The sequence below is a fragment of the Centroberyx gerrardi genome, chromosome 23 (genome assembly GCF_048128805.1).
Source record: "Centroberyx gerrardi isolate f3 chromosome 23, fCenGer3.hap1.cur.20231027, whole genome shotgun sequence".
NCBI classification, from domain to species: domain Eukaryota; kingdom Metazoa; phylum Chordata; class Actinopteri; order Beryciformes; family Berycidae; genus Centroberyx; species Centroberyx gerrardi.
Window position 1 is genome coordinate 9,725,303 of NC_136019.1, and position 13,092 is coordinate 9,738,394.

Sequence of the window (13,092 nt, forward strand, 5' to 3'; positions counted from 1 at the left end):
GCCATCCACTGCCCCTGTCGCTTTTCTACATCTCTCAAAAGTCCCTATATCTCTTGTTGCTGTACTGGACATGCCACAAATCAGCTAAAATCAGCTTTTTTTTCAGTGGCATTGTCTGTTATTCTGTCTCTCTATATGTACACATATCATGTCTAAACTGAACAGTCTGTCTTAGGGCCCTATAATTTCCCTTGGAAATGTAAGATTTTAGGGAAATTGCTTCAAAGATAGTTAATTTTCCATCACTATGTGAACAGAAACTTGTCCAGGATACTCTGGCCTATGTAATGTGCATATAGTGTGTCAGCATGAGCCAGGATGATTTGTAGAGGAAGAGAGGAGAGGATGTCAAAGCGACCACCAGGAAACAAAATGACTACAGGATCTAAAAAGTTGATAAAAACAGCACTTACTCCAAAGTTTAGAATAGAGCAATTCCCAAATGATTTCTACAAATCAGACAATTAGCTGTTCTACAGGTTTTGTCGGCACACTCTCGACTGGAGACGCAAAGATACTTGCAAAGATGACGCAAGTCAAAGATCCACCTGAAGAATAAAGTGTGTGCTGAGTCCAACATGCCATTAGAGAAAATGAAAAAAAAAACTTTCCTTGTCAAGCACTGCAAACAAGGGGGAACCCTGGCAGCATCGGAGAGCAGCCTCAGGCAGGTGCATCTGCCCCGGATCTTTGACACACATATGAGTGCCGTCCTGACCAAAGTCTGTGGCAAGGACTTCTGTGCTGTTGTGGATGAAACCACTGCCAACTTTGCTCTGTATTATACACATGGACACACACATGCACACACACACACCTTTTTGGTAGCAAGAACGAGTAAAATGAGAAAAAAAAATCCATAATTACCAAATAAAACGATTACGGATGTAACTGGGGTTCTATGAATTCTGGATCTTCTCCATCACACACATGCGCAGGTCGAGTCCTTAATACCAACAAAGTCACCTGTGACCTAGGATGATGTAGGGCACTCCCCCCAGTATGAAACCCCTCGTCATTCCGTAATCTGTTCCAACAGAATCTTCTCGCCAAGATTCTGACTCTGGCAGTCATCCGGAATTAACAGAACCGTAGTTACATTCGTAACTCGTTCTGTTTCACTCTTCCTGAGACACCAGAGGCTGTGCTTTAGCACTGGATGACTCATACCAGCAAGGTCATGAGGAAGTGTTTACCATGCTAAGAGGCAGAATGGTATGATCAATTAATAATAATAATAGCCTCTGTTATGCACAATGAGAGCGGAGAGATGGCTAGCATTAGCTCGTGGGCTTCCGGTAATTAACTCTGAGATGCGAGAGCCCTCGCAGATATCTTAAAACAACCACACCGGAGTCAGGCAAGCGAAAGCACTCTGCAGGAAGTGCAGTATTACAAGCTGTGTATAAAAGGCTAGCCCTCCAAGCTGGAGAGCTGCAGTATAGACCCAATATTAGCCTGGCTAATCAAAGCTAACAAGCTAGTCGATGCCTAGTATAAGGGTAATAAGGACTCACCTGTCCTGCTGTATTGTTTTGTACAGTCGCTGAGCATAACATATGGTAGCGGTGAGGCCACCAGACTGTTCAAATAAGAGGACCTGTAGAAAACGTGGCAGCAACGGGTTATGATGCTAAAACGAACTAGCTGTCAGCGAACAATGTTGACCTGCTATTATCAATACACAATTTGCAAGAAGACAGAAGGAACAGATTACGGCATGACAGAGGGTTTTATACTGGGGGCATGTGCCCTATGTCATCCTGGGTCACAGGTGACTTTGTTGGTATAAGGGCTGGAGATAAGATGGAGAAGATCCAGTGGTAAAGCATCGCCACTGATGGTCAGGAAGAATGAAGAATGAACCATAAAAGTCTGATTTCAGGAAAAATAAAACTTAAAAAAAACTAAAAAAAAAAAAAACTAAATTGAGAAAATTAGGAATCTGACAAAAAAATAATACAGATTTTATAAGGCCCTACTGTCTCCTCGCTGGCTCAGGTGCCTTTGTATTTCCTTGGAGCAGGCGTCCATGTCACTCATCAAATCAAATGGTTGCTCAGTGCAGTAAGCCATTACCTTGGAAACCAGGAGGTGATTCAGTGGTTGGGCATGCACCAATCACCTACAAAGAGCAGTGCTCGGTTTAACCAATGAGGTTTAGAGGTGGGGCTATTGTCTGTAATGAAAGTACATTACATTTACATTACATGCCTGAAAAAGTACACTTGTCGCATTTTTGACCAGGAAAGGCGCTCTTAATGAGAAAACAAGCTTCAGCTAGTGTACTCGCCAGGGCCTTCTCTGTTATGAATAGGTCGGCCGCCTATACATTACGGCAAGAAATTCAACATGTCTGCCAGGGGTACTTGGGGAAATCACATTCCTTGGTGTGTGGGAGTGTTGCTTTTTATTACCTGCCTCACAGCTTCAAATCCAATTCCATCTCCCTGCTTCTCCCTGGGCCTTCCTCTGTCAGAGTGTGGAGAGAACATTGGATAGGCGATGATGCAGCCTTATGGATGGAACGGCTGTAGCCTGCAGGTGACTTTAAATTAACACCCTTCATTAAGAGCATCCATCACATCGGATCCATAGGGAATCACCGTGGAACACCCGTGGTACGTAGGTACAAAGCCCACAGAAAATGGCACTGATGCTGAACACATGCACATCAGTCTCCATTGAAATAATCAACCTGTCACACAAAGGTGTCCTCAATAGATTATTCCAGGAATGTGGAAGATGTCATAGGTTCTTGTTTCTCCACTGGTTTCCAGGCGGGCTGGCTGGCTGCTGAACAAGATAGTATTCTCCAACCACAGGGGTAGGAGAGAGTCTGAACCTGACTGTGACAATACTGTGTTGGAATGTGGAAGGCCTGGGCATAAATTCGGAGGGCTCGTCTTTGTTTTTTATACAGCACAGCTGCATCCTTTATGAGGTGAAGAATGCCTAACCAGCCATCCAAGGCAAAAGACAGGCCAGGCAGCCAGGGCGACAGCAAAGGGTGCCTAGTTTACATTCAGGGAGACTCAGAAAATATTCCCCTGGCCAACTTATCCTGCTGAAACAGCGGCCACACTTGGCCAACGGAGCTGTGATTTTTCAGGGGCCTGGGAGCTCCAGGGCTGGCGGAGGCTTTAGCAGGGGAAGAGGCAAGAAATCTGGGCTGCCGAGCACACCACTGGGCCGGGATCCCTGAGTTGAATTTCTGAAAGGCTCATTATTCTGGATTGGGGAGAAAGTGGCAGTGAGGGGTGGAGGGGTGAACACAGGAGCTCAAGGCAAAATGTCCATCAGAACTGCTGTGGTGCGTTTAGACACATCACCACTGGGACAAATGGGGAGCAGGGGTTGGAGTGAGATCACATGACTCGCCGGAGTTAGTACCACTCCATAGGTTTTTACTGTACAGATGCACAGTTGTCACATTGTATGCAGAAGTGTCTCTTAAGGTAACGTGGAGGCCCACTGTAAATTAACATTTCAAGTTTTTTTTCCCTTTCTTTCAACTGATTTAGAATAATTAAATCAAGCGCTGCACCTATGACTTAAGAAATAATTTTTTATTGATGATGAAGCAGTGACATGATGAATGTTAGATTCAAATGAAAACATGAAAGAATGCGCTTTATATTCCCTTTAATTTGACAAAGAGTCCAGTCTACGTTGGAATACATTACTATTGAGGCTTACTGCACTTATAACTGACATCTCACCAATCTACATTCAAGGGCTTCAAAAGGGAATAAAATTATGAGGGAAATTACAAGGCAAGTGAGTTTTGGTCCCACACGGGGAATTAAAACTTATTATCTGTGACAACCTGTCAGCCAGTGAGAACTCAAACATGAGCATAAAGCTCTGTGAGCCACATAAGGAAGAAGAAAAAGAATGAAAAAAGAGGAGAAGGAAAGGAAAAGAGAAAGGGGCAGTTAGAGACATCATTTTTACACAGAAAAAAGCAGAGCCTCCCTCAGTAATCAAAGGCCGCACAATAAATGTACTTTTACAACTTTGATTTGACAAGCTTGATCTCGACATATGGTCATATAATTTATGAGATCTTACGTTTGCTCTGACTGTATTTGGAATGAAGGGATCTTTTTTTAAAGATATATCGAGTGTTTAGATTCAGTTTGTTCAGAGGATGGCTCCAGCTAAAGAGGATTCAGTACATGAAGCCCACATGCCCCAGAGAGCGCTACAATTATGAATTACAATTAATTCAAGTAAAATGATCCCATTTTATTCTTTACCTTACCACTGAGGAGAAAGCTAATAATAAACAATGAACAAAACAAATCATATATCACCTTCCGTTAACTGAGTTCAAGCGTAACCCATCACAGACACTTAAACCAATTTAAGGGAATTGCAATACTCTCTGGAAAAGACAGTCCGATGCAATTAGTGGGACTGATGGCAAATTAGACAGAATTATCATGCTATCTGATTTAATGGGGTTGGAGTGGCGTATGCTCGCGCTTCCATAGTCATGATGTCATCAACACGGATCCCGAGGGGGCGAGCCAAACGTTTTACTTTAATGTCCCCAAAGGAAATCCACTCCGATTCGGTCCACCCACCCCTAACATCCCACCTGGGAATGCCCATAGAAGTGCATGAAAGCACAGCAAAAGCTTAGGGAAACTTCAGAAAGAAACTGCGTCTTAGAAGTTGGTCAAAAAACAGCACATCCAAGCATTACCAAGTTTAGGCAACTTCTGAAGAGCTTTAAAGCTTGGCTGCTCTCTCAAAGATTTTTTTTTTTTTCCCCGCTGAAAAAAGAAAACAAAAATAGTTTGCGTGTGGTAGTTTTGACCAGCTGTGTGCTTTGCCATGGATGCCATTGAAAATGTGAACAGAATTAGTACAATGAGCTCCAGCAACCACAGGCCTCCCAAGCTATGTTAAATAATACAGTGGGAGTGGGGAGGATGAGGAGAATTTTGGTTGCTCATTCCACGGCTTTGTGTCATCCTGCTGACATCTGCTACATTTGCATGGCAGCTGGAGATCCTTGGATTAAGCGCTTACAAGAGTATTGCCATATCTCATTTAACAACATAATCATCTTATGAGGAAGGCGATGTTTCATCCCTGATGCTTTACAAAGCTTGGCATGCAGTTTCCTCTTACTCTTTCCCTTTCTGTCTGTCCTCTCTCTCCCCCTCCTCTCTCTCTCTCTCTCTCTCTGTCTCCTTCTTCCAAGCAGTCTCTCTTTCGCCGCGATGCCTTTTGACTTGCAGTTTTGGGTAATTGTGTCTTACAGGACATGGTCTGTGCAGGATTTGTGGTGTAGATCACATTATTTCACAGACACAGCTCTTTCAAACCCCCCCACCCCTCCCTTTATTTCTTCAAGGCTATCCACGCTCTGTCCTCGAAAGCTCAATCAACATTTCACCAAGGTCTCCGGAACCACCCACAAAAAAGCAGTATCTAAACAAAAAGCTCCAAGGCTTTGCTGCTGCCTCTCCAGCTTGCGGTGAAGAGTTAAAGCCGTGCATATTTCAGTGCTGCCTCTAGCGGCCAGTCACCTGGACTGTGAACTGCACTCGAACCCAACAGGATAATGTCACTGCGGTTCGATTTAGCTTGTGGTGATCATGTTCATATTATGAGCAGCAAAGACGGTCACTGAAAACAATTTTCTCTCTGTTTGAAGAGTCTTCTGTTACACCACTACACAGTAAACTTTGTTAGCAGTCCCTTCTCCCCGAGTATTATTTTTCATGGTGGGATGGATGAGAGGGAAATCTCATAGTGGAGAGACACACGAGAGAAGGTCTTGAGAAGGGTTTGTTCTTACAGCGGCAGTGACTTGCATGGTTCCACAATCAGGGTTCCTAAGTGTCTGACTTTTCTGGGCTTGAAATTCTGCTTTTTTGCTTTGTAAAGTACTCGCTTAGCCAGAGGGATAAATGGGTCTTTGTCCACTCAGGTTACCGACAGAAGTCCAATTATTTTCTCCTGGCCGTCCAGTCTGGTTTTCCTTTTCTCCTTTCCCCAAGCGTGTGATTGAATCTAAACCTGCTCGTCCTGGCATCTTGGCCCGGGCCTCCTCTCCTGTCCGCGCTATGTTTATTTTATAAAGAAAAGTACAATATCGGAATCATCGGATGGGTCCGTGATGTGAGATAGCAGCGCAGTGTGAATTTGCTGATGCTGTCAAGCCCTTTTTCTTCTCTCTAGTCGCACTGGTAAGCGATTCATATTTTGCTTTTACAGTGCCTCGCAGTCATGAGCGTTTCCATGAACAGAACAAATTGGCTTGACAGAGAGAGCCTCTACATTCCTCTACAGATGGACAGATGGTTTGAAGAGATTGTACTCTGTTCTCTTATGTTAAACTCAACTGGACTACCCAAAATACAATACTCATAAGAATGTTTGCGATTAGAGTTTTGCACACACACATACAAACAATGAAGACACATATGTCATATATATAGCTATCTAGGTTGCCTCTAACGTGCCAATTTTAGGCCATGTAATGCGCCAGACACTATGGCTTCCATTTTGAATTCTCTTTCTGCCCCCTTCACGTACTGTTACCAGCTTGATGACTTTGATGCTAGATTTAGTTTTAAACTGAGATTAAATTGAGATGTGAACCTGCAGGCAAATTGGCTGCATAACACTCTTGCTGTTGCTCAACATCCACATTTTTAGTTGCTACTGTTTCTTCAACCACATTTTTCAATGTTGTTGCATGGCCAAGGTTATTAGTTAATAGCCAATTTTGGAGGTCAGTACGGTACTGTAGAAGCAAAACCACCCAGGACACAATGAAGGAAATCGATAATTGCAAGGGTAAGCTAGCATTAGCTTGTGTATCAATTGTAAAGATGGATATTCTGCCTCGGGAAAATTTCTTCTCCTCCTCTGTACCTCTACCACCTCCTTCCAATTACTGGGATAAGCTGGCTCTCTTTAGTGTCCAAATTCATTTGGGCAGGTAAAACAACCACGGGTCAGGATGTCCACTTTGCAAAGGCACAAAACTGCAGGTGGGCTCTCAGTGCCAAACGTTAAGCATTATTATTGGTCATTTGTGTTGAGACCGCTCTCGACTTGGCTCAACTCTGAAGCTGAGGTCTCTCGCAAACCCATCGAAGTAAGATTAGCCTTTCCACATAGGTTGGAGGATTCGGTTTACTCTGCACTCTCCCTTAAGCACTCCAAGCTTTGTTTGGGCCCTATTATATCCTTCCCTCTGTGTGGTGTACTATGGTAAAATAAATCAACACAACGCTGAAATGGCATCTTAGCAGTGCAGTTTTTCATAATTACTCTCTTCTCTCTAGAGGTTTTCTGTTTTCATTCCCTGTATGGATTGATCAAGGCATTCATGTCCTGGCAGATATCTTTAATGGCAGTGGCCTGTGCTCTTATATCTGGCTCATCATTTTTCTATATCTCAGATTACAGTCATCTATGGAAGCATATAGTGTACACCAGTGTTTCCCCCAGAATGGTTTCTTACATCTGCGGTAGAGGCCGCTATTTGTCACTTTGATCATGATGGTGCATCTTGGCAGAAATACATTTGATTAAAAAAATGACTATAGAAAAACTGGTCCTCAGTGCACAGCAGCTTAGCCTACCAAGTGAGACCATTCTGGCCAAATATTTTTTAGCATAGCGGGTCATGATCTTACTACTGCCACAGTAGAATATAGCAAACACTGGTGTACACCCCTTATACACCACTTACTAAAACTCTCTGCATTCTATCTTGGACACAAAGTCACATTGACCAGGTATGGGCCAGGGACTTCCTGGATGGTTCACTGAATTGAGTAAGAATATGGAGATATGTAGTTGTCACATCTAAAAACCCCAATCAACAACTGATACACTTTAATTTCATTCACAGGAGAAATACAGAAAACAGAAAAAGCTTTCTTATGAATCTTACTCCATTCTGTGTTCTGTGTCCAGGTGGACGTCGGCTCGTTCATGCAGATGTACTGGGAGTGTGAAGCATTTTTGGAATCAGGCGTGCTCCACAATGTCAAATGTTGTCAAATGGGCTGAATCCTAAAACAGTACACTGCCTTCAGAAAGTATTCAATCCCCTTGACTGTTTCTCCCTATTGTTGTGTTGTAGCCTGAATTCAAAATGGATTAAAGTGAGATTTTTTTGTCAACAATCTACAAAAAACACCTCATAATGGCAATGGCAATAATTTTTAATTTTTGAAAATTTTGTGAAAATGAAACACTGAAATATCTCATTTCAATCATCGTTCAACCCCCCTGAGTGAATACTTTACACATGCACCTTTGGCAGCAATTACAGCTTCAGTTCTTCTTAGATAAATCTGTTTCATCTTGGCACCTCTGGATTTGGGGATTTTCTCCCAGTCTTCCTTGCAGATTTACTCAAGTTCAGTCAAGTTGGATGGGGAGTGTCTGTAAACAGCCGTGTTCAAGTCATTCCACAGATTTTCAATGGGATTCAAGCCCAGGTTTTGGAAGGACTTTCACATTCTTGTTCTGAAGCTATTCCAGTGTTGATTTGGCTGTATGCATGGGGTTACTGTCCCGCTGAAACATAAATCGTCACCCCAATCTAAGGTCATTGACAGCAGGTTCTCCTCAGGAATTTGGTTTCTTTCATTGTCCCCCCCAGTCCTTACAAGTTCCCCAGTCCATTCTGATGAAAAGCCCACTCACAAGATGATGCTGACACCACCATGTTTCATGGTAGGGATGATGTTAGATGTGTGATGAGCCGTGCCTGGTTTCTGCCAGACATAGCGCTTTGCATTACGGCTTAAGAGCTCAATTTGCGTTTCATCAGCCCACAGAATCTTTTGCCTCATGTTTTCAGGGTCTTTCATGTGCCTTTTTGCAAATTCCAGGCATGCTGCCATGTGCCTTTTTTAGGGAGTGGCCTCCTTCTGGCCACTCTGCCATTCAACCCAGACTTCTGAAGTGCTGCACTGGCTGTTGTCCTTCCGGCAAGATCCGCCATCGCAGCTCTGTAGTTCTATCAGATTGGTCCTTGGGTTCTTGGTGTCCTCCCTGACTCAGAGTAGTTCCATTTTTTTCCATCTCCTAATGATGGAGCCTGCTGTGGTCTTGTGAATTTTCAGCACTTTATAAAGTGTTTCATAACCTTCCCCAGATCTCTGCCTCCTCACAAGTCTGTCTCTGAATTCTGCGGACAGTTCGTTGGTCTTTATGGTGGGAAGTGGAGTTTCTGCACTGACATGCACTGTCATCTGTGGAAGCTTATATAGACTCAGTATGTGTTTCATTCTAAATCTTGTCCAGCCAAGTGATTTGGCCACAGCTGGACTCCAATCAAGTTGTAAAGAAATCCCAAGGACATTCAAAGGTATGTGCCTTAAAGGATAACGCTGGTGTTTTTTAATGCATTTCTTACCGTCAACAAATCCTATGAAAATAAAAACATCAACAATGTGTTTGCTCTACTCCCATTACTTTCTGACTTCCCTCGTTCCCTTTTTAGCCTTCAACCCAGAAGTCATTGGCTCCAATTGTAAGCTAAAAACCTTGAAATACAGCTCACAAAGACATAGTTTCAATTTTAAAAATCGCTAACTGTTACCACGAAAAGTCAGGCTGTTGTAATTATTACCAAATCAAATTCAAATGGGAACAAATTCTTCATTACGCCGGGGACTATTTTCGATGCTACGGAACTATTTTCCTGAGATGGAAAACGTGTTTACAGTCTGCTTATTAGGTTGTTTGAGGTAAAAATCGGCTGGCCCGGTGCATCGCAATGATGAAATATGTTGCCCAGAGCAGCAGCATGGCTCTTTGACGTGTTTTTAAAAGTTTTTTTAATACAGTGGAGTTCTATGGCTGCTGGGACATGGCTTTATTGGGCATCGGCTACATGGACGAGACTTGTTAGCAAAACAAATTCATTGCTGATTTTGTTATTTTCATAGGATATTTTGACGGTAAGAAATGCATTAAAAAACACCAGCGTTATCCTTTAACACAATCTGTGTAAAGGGGCTGAATGCTTATTGACTCAAATCATTTCAGCTATAATTTTATGATTAACTTTGTAAAGATTTGTAAATAAAAGTGTGAGTACATTGATAAAACACTTTTTTTTTAAATTCAGGCTGTAACACTACAAAATGCAGAAAAAGTCAAGGGGATTGAATAGTACTTTCTGAAGGCATTGTATGTTACTATCTGGCCTAATTGCTGAAGAAAATGCATGCATTGTGTTGGAAACCACCACATACACTCACACAATCTCAGTGGATTAACGTGTATCTAGATCTAATTAATATGGAGGTCTCTGTGGCCCGGATGCCTGGTGCAAAGAAAGATAATATTCCATCTTGCACAAGTGCCTTATTTAAAATCAAAGAGTTGTTGTGATGATTAGAACATCAAATATGTTTACATTGAGTGTTATGTTCTTTCATTTTCTATATATTTCACTTTGTTTTTCTTTTGTAATGGAGATCACATGGGTGGAGAAGAGAGTGTGTGTGTGTGTGTGTGTGTGGTGGTGGTGGGGGTCAGTTGTGAAACAGTCTTTCTGTGTCACTATGTAAATATACTTTAAATATGAAAAAACTGATCACAAAAAAAAACCTAAAATGGAAATTTGTTAAACAAATTGCCTCAAAGCAACATCGTACCACAATGGATGGAATCTCAATATATCATTACAATGCTAATGGGTATTGAAGTATAGTATAATAGCTACAAATATACTAGTCACCATAATTGGATTTTTTCTGCATAACTTCTATAATTTAGCCTAGGTTGAACAAATGCAGGTTAACATACATACTTTGCATGTTCTCTATGAAGATACATTTTGTATTTGTTTATATCAGTCATCCTTTCATTTAGAGAATGAATACTAAAATGTTCTTGTTAGGATGGCGAGTGGGTAGAAGAGGAAGGCACAGGCTGAGGCAGGCTTCAATATGTGGGATTTATTGTGAACAAACCAGGAGTATTTACAAGATGAGTTGTAAAAAAAACAAAAATAAAAAATACTCAAAAATGTTTTGAAAAGAAAAATAAAGAAATAGATAATGAATCAAGAAAACTACAAAAATGAACTATGCTATAAACCAAAACATAGGCTAAGCCCATGACGTGGGCCCTATGCTATTAGGCCAGCAGTCCTGGTCCCAATTCCTGGCTGGAGCGAGGCAGAGTGAGCGGGCACCCATGGGTGCTGGCCTCCTATATACTCTAAGCCCCTCCTATGAAGACAAAACATAATTAGTCTTCAATTACCTCAACAATACATCAAGGGTCTGATTCAATACAATTATTATTACATTGCTATAACCATGTAACAAACATAATAAATTGCAATGACCCTATCATCAATCTGATGCATTAAAAAATAAATGTATACTTTTACCAATTTGGACCCCCCTCTACTCAACCACACTTGGCACATCCCACTGCCACCCCTCTCTACAAATGAGGTTGGACTCCTCCGCCTCAGTTTCGCACTCCGGGTCTAAAACCGGACCTGCCAAGTGCAGGAGAAGAAAAATACACAGGGTAAGAGTAATTTGCAAACGGTTTAATTAAAAAAGATAAATAATGAAATGTCTCCGCTTCTTTATTTAACTTTTGAATTAATTATATAATGTGTAGAGATTGCTGAATTACGTCAACAACGCAGGTGGGAATGTTAAATAACGCCAATGCCGGTAGGCCTCCCAGTATGGCTGAAACACTGCACTGAGACACAGACTACAATGAAAATGCGAGAATCTAACAATCTCTTAGTGGTGCCAAGATGTAATCTACGGTAAAGAAATGAAAGTTAGTGCAGGTAATGTTTGGCGGTGTATGTTAATATAGGGCATCGGGCATCCCCGTGACAGTTCTATGGAACTGGAAGGGAAAAAAAGGCAGAGTTGGCACTCCCAGTTTTAAAGTGAGGATGTAATAGGATTTAGTGGGGAGGAAGACAATAAGGTGGCAGCAATCCTGGAAGGAGAAAGTGAGAGTGAGGATGAGGGTGCAGAAGAAGAGTAAGGACCAAGGTGCAGAGACAAGTACAGCATAAGTGAGGGTGGACAATGCATTGATTATACATTTTGTCTTGAATGTATGCAAATATTGCATTTTTGTCATTTAATATTGTGTAATTAGCATATTTATGTCTTTTCCAGAATCTCAGCAAGATAAACAAAAAAAAAAGACTGGAGTGGAGAGACAGCAGCTCCATTCTTCCAAAAAATATGTAAATTTGTAGATAAAGTTCTTCAATATTATGCCTGAGTATTTCAATTAATACCATTTGTAAGTGTATTTTTTCTCATTGTGGTACAGTGTTGCTTTAAAGTTACATAACCCAAAGTATTGCCAAAAACATTTTTTTATTTTTTTTTTTTCATTATGATTACTACTTAGCATTTTATGTCAAAATACCAAATCAAATGTATTTTTTTGAAATTATAATGTGTAGAGGGCTTACAATGTATCACATAAACTGTCTATTCAGATCCATCTCAGGTTAAATGTAAGGTAAACTGAGCGCTGTGCATAATATACACGGTTTACTCAACCACATCAAAACATATAGATTAATTCTACATGTTCATTTCTTCATTCCTGTTCAGCCAATCAAGTAAAAGCTTTTGATGTATGTGAAATGTGTCTCATTGTACCTTGGGAGCTTCATGTGAAGTGAAATTTGTTTTCGCCTTCGATCACTTTAAACATGATTGATGTCTCCCATTAGCCATCCAAGCACAACAAATAAATAAATAAAATGTTTTGGGGGGAAAAAAAAAAAAAAGAGAGAGAGAGAGGATTAGCTCAATGGGTTATTCATGAGCTATATGCCGGTGCCGTCCAATGGCTGCACCCGAAGCATATGGTGGAGTAAATTGAGACGGGTTGAGAGGAACAGGTGGTCAGTTTCCTAGGAGGATGAGGTGAGCGTCCCTGGAGGAAAGGGGAGAGAGAGATAGATGGGAGGGCTTCACAGGCTTATTTACCAGCAGATAGAGACAGGCAGACAGACAAACAGGACACAAATGATCTAATCCTGATCTACGAATCATCACTTTAATTGGGTCCAGTCTGTCATAGTTT